Here is an 8,878-nt window from a genome sequence, read left to right on the forward strand (position 1 = left end):
AAGGCTTGGAGCACACTTGAGAGTAGATACAATAACAAACGTATGATTGTTACCACAATAATTAGCCGCCTGTTAAATCAAAAGAAGATGAACACAGAATGTTTTAAAAGCTTAAAGGAAATTTTGGACACTACAAAGGAATGTTTGAACTCTCTTGACAATCTCGGAGTGGATACCTCCACATGGGATGCAATTATCGTACATTTAGTTGTATCCAAATTAGACTTAGAAACACACAAACAATGGGAACAGTCACTTGGATTATCTCAAGACATACCCACATTTACTATTTTGTCATCATTTTTAGAAAATCGATTCCGTTCTATGGAGATGGTAAATGTCACCCATAAAAAAGACCAACCGCAGAAAAAGGACATAGTCAAAAATTATACAACTCAAAGACCGACAAATATAAAGTCATTTGTCACAGAAGTAAGCACCAAATGCACTTATTGCTCACAGAACCATTATATTTGTCATTGCAAAGAATTCACCGCATTAGATGTTCCTCAACGTCAGGATTTTATTAAGAAGAATGGCATCTGTTTTAATTGCCTTGTAAAGGGTCACTCAGTTAATGCGTGTAGGCAGAGCACCACTTGTAGAAAATGTAGTCGACGACATCACACTCTGCTGCACTTCACAAACCCTAACAAGATCACATCAGAGCCGGAAAGCGATGCAGCACCACACAATCCTGAAACAAGCCAAAGCACATCAACCGTCGCTTATAAAGTTGAGGTTGACAATGACAGTGAGGAAGTAATATTGGCAACCGCACGGATTGCAGTTAAGTCGAGGAACGGCGACACGATGATTTTGAGAGCATTGATTGATCCGTGTTCGCAATCAAACTTTGTTACTGAAGTGGCAGCTCAACTGCTCAATCTCGAGCGCACTTCAGTCAGCGGAAAAATTACGGGCATATCATCTATACCGCTGACAACCAAGTCACAAGTTACGTTGAACTTTCATGCTATAAGAGATCCATCACACATGATCACAGCTAAGGCGTACGTCCTTAGACGAATAAATTCGAGATTACCATCACAAGAGCTCCCATCCGATACCTGGCCTTCTTCTGAGATTTCGGATCTTGCGGATCCACACTTTCACAAGCCAGGATCTATCGATGTACTATTAGGCGCAGTTGTATATTCACATATTATTCTTGACGGAATAATAAAACGTAATGAGTCTCTGATCGCTTTAAACTCAAGATTGGGTTGGCTTGTAAGCGGCGAAGTTACGCAGTCTGGTCATAAGTCACACAAGGTAGCTGTTATGCACACACAAGTTGAAGTCGATCAGTTGCTACGTCAGTTTTGGGAGATCAATGAATATTCACCAAATGTGAAGCCTCTGTCAAAATCTGAAATACAGTGTGAAGAGCATTTTAAGATAACACACACTCGAAACACTGATGGTCGATATGAGCTTCGCTTACCCTTCAAGGACGAAGGCGCTCCGAACTTAGGCAACTCCAGACAGCTTGCCTTGAAGCGCTTACATCAGATGGAGAATAAGTTTAAGCGAAGACCCAAGTTTCATGAAGAATACTGCAAGTTCATGAGGCAATATGAGTCACTTGGTCACATGGAGGTCGTCCCTGAAACAGAGAAGCAGAATAGAGCTTATTATTTTCCACATCATGCTGTTCTTCGTGAATCGAGCCTCACTACAAAGTTGCGCGTAGTTTTTGACGGAAGCGCGAAACCTGTAAACGGAAATTCACTTAACGATGAGCTACTCATCGGCCCACCGCTGCAACAAGATATACGAGATTTGGTAACACGGTGGAGACAACATAAGTATTGCCTAGTAGCCGATATACAACAAATGTACCGACAGATACTTATCTCGAAGCAAGACACAGATTACCAGAGAATATTGTGGCGTGAACCATCGGAAGACCTGATTAAAGAATATCGGTTACTTACCGTCACATATGGCAGCTCATGTGCTCCATATCTTGCTATAAGAACACTTCATCAACTTGCCGACGATGAACGTCGAGAGTTTCCTGAAGCTGAACTTCTAAAAACTGATCTTTATATGGACGATTTGATGACGGGCTCATCTACAGAAGAAGAAACTCAACGGCTTCAACGTCGCCTAACTGAACTGTTTAAACGTGGCGGTTTTCTTCTACATAAGTGGTCGTCTAATAGTGATGCGGTTTTAAATGAGATTCCCGATTCGCAAAAAGCCTTAAAAAGTTCAGTGAATATTAAAATGGATGATTCGGTGAAAGCTCTGGGCATAGCCTGGAAACCACAAAGTGATGTATTTGAACTGGTAGTTAATTTATCTCATGACAACGACGTTGTTACGAAACGAAGTGTGCTATCTGCGATGGCAAAAACATTTGATCCTCTGGGTTGGCTAGCACCTTGCGTGGTTGTGTTTAAAATGTTTATGCAGAAGTTGTGGCTAGCCGGCCTGGACTGGGACTCAGAACTTCCTGAAGACCTGAAAACTGAATTGCAGAATTACCTGACTAATTTTGAACATATGCAGTCCATTCAGCTTCCACGTTGGTTAGGAATTGCTAACAATGTAAAAATTGAATTGCACGGCTTTTGTGACGCCTCTAGTGCCGCCTACGCTGCGGTTATTTACATCAGAGTCATCACGGACAATGAGATAAAAGTGAGGCTGGTCGCAGCCAAAACAAAAGTCGCTCCCGTTAAACAGATCTCATTGCCTCGTCTTGAACTTTGTGGGGCAGTCCTATTGTCTAAATTGATACCATCTGTCAAATCTAGTTTAAATATTGATGATAATTCTGTATTTGTCTGGACAGATTCCACAATAGTTTTGGCTTGGTTGCGTAAAACTCCGAATACTTGGAAGCCATTCGTTGGTAATCGCACTACCGAAATCTTAAATGTTACGAATAGTAGGCAATGGCATCACATTAAGTCTGCGGATAATCCCTCGGACTGCGCCTCACGTGGTATCAGTCCTGCCGAGCTGAAGCAGTCACAACTATGGTGGGAAGGTCCAGCCTTTCTTCGCGAGTCTGTTGAGATTTGTTACCCTAATTTCACTATACCTGAAACTACACTTGAAGCAAAACCGAGAGCAAAGGTTAGTTACTTATGCACCTCGGAACCTAATGAATGTGCTATGTATCTCAATAGATATTCAAATTTACTCAAACTTATACGTGTGACAGCTTATTGCTTTCGATTTTTGCGTCTATGTCAAGATAAGGTTCTCAAAAAGAACGATAACATAAAACTGACATTCCTCACTACTGATGAAATTAAAATTGCATTAAAAACTTGTATTCGAATGTCACAGTCAGTTTATTTTGAAAGTGAAATAGAATTGTTATCACAGGGTAAGCCTATTCCAAAAAATAGTAAACTCTTACCTTTGAATCCAATCCTAGACAGTGAAAAAATTATTAGAGTCGGTGGACGTCTTGTAAATGCTCAAATACCACCTGATATGAAGTCTCCTATAATTTTACATCACAAATGTAATTTAGCAAAGTTAATTGTAATTGATGCTCATTTGAGAACACTACATGGTAGAAATTCGCTTACATTAAATGTTGTCCACAAAAAATATTGGATTATCGGAGCAAAAAACTTGGTAAAAAAGATTATAAGATTATGTAAACCTTGTTTTACCCAAACTGCACGAACTATGACTCCGTTAATGGGTAATTTACCACAGTGCAGAGTCAATCCGTCACGCCCATTTTTGACCAGCGGCGTAGACTTTTGTGGTCCATTTACGCTAAAACTGTACTCTGGTAAATGCACCAAAACTTCTAAAGTGTACATAAGTGTGTTTTTGTGTATGGTTACAAAGGCTATTCACCTTGAGCTGGTTATCTATCCAGTGCCGCGTTTTTAGCAGCCTTCAAACGTTTTACTTCCCGACGCGGGCATTGTAAAGACATCTGGAGTGATTGTGGGACTAATTTTATAGGCGCGTCCAAAGAATTAGACCTCGCGTTCAAAAACAGCAAATCAACTGTTGTTGACGAAATTGCCCAACTGTTGGCTAACGACAGCACAACGTGGCATTTCATCCCTCCTGGTGCCCCTCACTTTGGAGGATTGTGGGAGGCAGGAGTTAAATCCGTAAAGGGACATCTGAAACGCGTCGTAGGCGAATCCTGCTTAACATTCGAAGAGTTTGGCACTCTGATCACGCAAGTCGAGGCTTGTGTCAATTCTCGGCCGCTTACGTTGATTAGTTCTACTGTTGATGAACTCCCGTTAACTCCTGGCCATTTTTTGATCGGCGAAGCACCGATTACTATCCCTGAAGAAAGTTTCGTGGATACTCGACCTGATTATTTAAACCGATGGCAAAAGGTGCAACGTATGGTACAAAGTCTGTGGCGACGTTGGCAATCTGAGTATCTTACTATGTTGCAACATCGATACAAATGGTCCCAGAATCACCCTGACATAAATGTTGGTACGGTTGCCTTAGTGAAAGATGATCGTTTACCTCCAGGTAAATGGCTTTTGGGACGAATTGTGGCGAAGCATCCGGGAGCAGACGGTGTAACGCGTGTAGTCTCCTTGCAATTTAAGGATCGTGTGTTTAAGAGACCAGTTACTAAACTGTGCCCTCTGCCTCTAGCTGCTTCAGAGCCTTAGTTAAGTATAGTTTATAGTCTTGTTTTGTTTTTCTCACTCTATTCCAAGTTTATGTGTAGATGTTTGTATCTTCCACAGTCAAAGGACCCATATAGTCCTTGGGCCGCGGCATGTTTAACGAAAAGATCTTAAAATCTGGTAACCTTCATCCTTATAGAAACTTTAACTTAACAACCTCATTTTACCAATAGTTGTCAATTATTGAGGATGAAAAAATATCGGATTTGACACTAGTGATAGGATTGGAATTTTTTGGTTCTCTTGCTGTTTTACATACAATAAATTTTTACGTATTTAAAAAGTGTTGTTTTAACAATATGTACTAACCGAACCATTCAGGTTAATAAACGCAAACAGGGTCCCAGACTTCCTACAACCGAACGATTGGTTGTGCAAAGTGGATTTGTCCCAGGCCTACTTCAATCTACCAATCGCTCATTCTCACAGACGATTTCTTCGTCTGATTTACGACAAGGAAATTCTTCAAATGACGTGTCTTCCCTTCGGGCTCAGCACGGCCCCAAGGGTCTTTGCCTGTTTAAGCAACTGGATTGCTCAAATTCTAAGGGAACAGGGTATACGCGTCTTGGTATACCTAGACGATTTCTTAGTGGTCAATCAAAATTACCACATTCTAAAGTCACATATCCGAATTGTAGTGAACTGACTTCAATACCTGGGCTTTCAAATCAATTTCGAAAAGTCAATGCTAACTCCGTCCAAATGTCTGACCTTTCTGGGTTTTCAATGGGACCCATGGCGCAATGTAAAATCTCTTCCTTTAGAGAAGGTGATAAATCTAAAGAAAAAGATTTCTGTAATCTTACAAACTCAAAAAATACACCTAAAAGAGTTACAAAGTCTTGTCGGACTCCTCAATTTTGCTCGGTTTGTGATTCCGAGGGGACGACTACAGTTTCGAGATACTCTCTTGTTCTTGAACGTTGCCATAAAGAGCCCGCTTACTGCCGTGCATCAATTGCCGAACACAGTAGAAATGGAACTGCGGTGGTGGATGGCCAATTGCGACCTGTCGTCAAAAATTCATTTTCCACCTCCAACACATTTCTTAACAACGGATGCCTCGGACGTAGCCTGGGGTGCCCAATTGGAGGAAAAATCTTTGAGTGGGATGTGGACAGGTTCAGAACAAAATTTGCACAGCAACCAAAAATAAATGTTAGCTGTGTTAAAGGCACTCCAAAGTCTATGTCACACGATAAAGAATTCCACAGTCCTCCTACAATGCGACAACAGGACTGTTGTATCTTAAAAAACGAGGGCGGGACCAGATCATTGCTGTTGGTCCAGTTGACAAAAGAAATATTTCACCTTTTAGACTTACACCACATAGAACTACAGGTACACCACTTACCGGGAAGGTACAACAGTCATGCAGATCACTTATCACGACATCTGAGTCTTCCGGAATGGCATTTACTACCTCATTGCACAGAGAATCTGTTCAAGAAATTCGGAACTCCGATGATCGATCTCTTTGCCAGCGAAACGTCGAAAGTAGTTTCCAATTATGTGAGTCTGGACCAAACGGATCAGGAGGCGATATATCACGATGCCTTCTCCCGAACCTGGAATTATCCCCTCGCTTGGGTATTCCCACCACCTTATCTAGTTCCCAAGGTGCTCATGCACTTGAACAAGGCGACAGGGTTCTATCTGTTGGTAGTCCCGAGATGGGAACGAGTATTTTGGAGGGCGGACCTAAGAAACCGAGCAGTAGCAGCCCCGTTCACCATACAGAATCTACACCTGAATTTAATAGATATTGCGACAGGTCGTCCCCCAGCAGGAACCCAAGACATGGAATTGCAGGTGTGGAAATGTGGGGGTGGACAGAGGAGCTAAAGGACTGGAATATAAACCACCTTAATCTGCTGAAAAACTCTTGGCGTCCATCGACACTAAAAACTTATAAAGTGGCGTGGAACCGCTGGCTCAGATGGTGCCGTGCTCATAAAGAAAATGCCACTCATCCGTCGGGATCTGTTCTGGCAAAATATTTAGCTGATCTTCACCTTATTGATGGTCTAGCTTACAATACTATTTTAATACACAAGTCGGTCGTATCAACATTGTGCAGTGTTAAAGATGCAGGCAAGCTATCTTCACATGTTCTGGTAAATCATATGCTTAAATCGATAGCTGTAAATAAACCAATCTCTAGAAAAACAAGTGTCTGGGATATAGATGATTTATTAAAGCATTTGGAAAAGCAAAATATTGATAAAGACAATGTTTTCCAAACTTGTCGACATACAGCCACGTTGCTTCTTTTATGCTCAGGCCGAAGAGTCCACGACTTGACATTATTAGCGGTTGATTCAGGACACTTCACTGTAAATGAAAACTCGATTTGTTTTTGGCCTCTTTACGGATCTAAAACTGATAGTGCGAACTACAGACAGTCGGGATGGAAGATATTTTCAAACAATAGTTCCAGAAATTTAGATCCTGTTTTCTGGGTTAAGCGGAACATTGATTTAATAAAAGAAAAACGGAAAGAATGTAATTCAAATAATCTTTTCATTAATCTAAGAGGAAACCCTAAGCCAGCCTCCAGAACAGTAATTGCTGGTTAGGTAAAAACTGTAGTTCGTGAAGCAGGTATTACTACCCCTCCAGGAAGTATTCGCTCTGCCGTAGCTTCAAAAAACTGGGTTGATAATTTACCTCTTGATCAAATATTGGCCAAAGGAAATTGGCGATCAAGTAATACTTTCTCGCGTTATTATCGCAGAGAAGTAAAACCATCTCGCACAGGTAAAACAAGTTTGGCTCAATTATTTAGCCCTACAAATTGATTCTATTGTTACTGATACTTTATTCTGTAATTAATTTACACCTTATTAATTAATACAAATCAGTAAATCTATTGATCTCAGTAAGGTATTTTACATTTCTATTTTCTAAGCTCTTCTAATGTATAATAATAATAATGCCCTTCACATTGGCGTCTTTTTCCCACCAGGCGATAACGAACAGGTCTCATATCAGTAAGCTTCAAGTATGCGTACAGTATTTAATGACGGTGTTTTACCTGTGAATAAAACACATATTAAATACTTACCTTACTTGAAGCTTACATTTTTAATACTGCCTGGTGATATTCGACTCAATGATTTGAAATTAAAATTAGGCCACTTCATGTGGCGTCGCCATGGTGGGGTTCTCAAGATAGCTGTGCGAGCGAGGGGGTACGAGAAGGAAAGAGACAAGACGAGGTCAAGCGACGAGCACGCTAGCGCCATCTCATATCAGTAAGCTTCAAGTAAGGTAAGTATTTAATATGTGTTTTATTTACAGGTAAAACACCGTCATTATCGCAGCATAGTACCATTCTCATAGTACAAAATGTACTGAAAACAGATATCGCGCGGATTTCGCGCGTAATTATCGACCGATAATATCGCGCCTGTCTGCGCTTTGTCTGATGCCGCGGCCGCATATGCGTAGTGCTTACTTAGACGCAGGTGCGGCCGGGCCGTGAGGCATTAACCACTTTAACCAGGGCTTCATGACGTTACCGATTAACAGAAAAAATAACGTTACGTACGCTTATTTTTCATAATTTTACTATGCCGCGGCCGCATATATGCGTACTACGCATATATGCGGCCGCGGCATTGCGTAGTGCTTCGCGCTAAAAACGATACCATAATGCCGCGGCCGCATATGCGTAGTGCTTCGCGCTAAAAACGATACCATTGGACGATCTGCGTGTATCGTCCAATAGTATCGTCTCATAGCACGAAGCTTCGGATGATAGACGCAGGTGCGGCTGGGCCGTCATGGTACTTGGTAGTACAATAGCCTGATATTGTTATTTTTTTAAGGCTAGCCGCACACACGCAATAATATTGTGATTGCAAGATTGACTTCAATAACTGTTCAGTATTTGGTCCCGCACACTATGCAATAGTATTGTCAATATTTCGTGGTAGAACTTGACTCAGTCACTCAACAGCTTGTTTCGTGTGTATACGATACAATGGATAGGAAGAAAAAAGTTCTTGCGTTAGTTATTGCATTAATTTTAAGTAACAAAAAAGGGTATTCAAAAAGGAAACGATGGATTAAAGAGTGGGTGAAAAAAAAAGCCATTTAATTCTAATTAATGAATTAAACCATACGGAAGAAAAAGACTTTAAAAATTACATGAGAATGAGAGACAGCAGCTTCGAAAAACTATTATCTTTAGTATCACCTTACTTTAAGAAATTTATTAT

This window comes from Aricia agestis, chromosome 3 (genome assembly GCF_905147365.1).
Source record: "Aricia agestis chromosome 3, ilAriAges1.1, whole genome shotgun sequence".
Classification (NCBI taxonomy): Eukaryota; Metazoa; Arthropoda; class Insecta; order Lepidoptera; family Lycaenidae; genus Aricia; species Aricia agestis.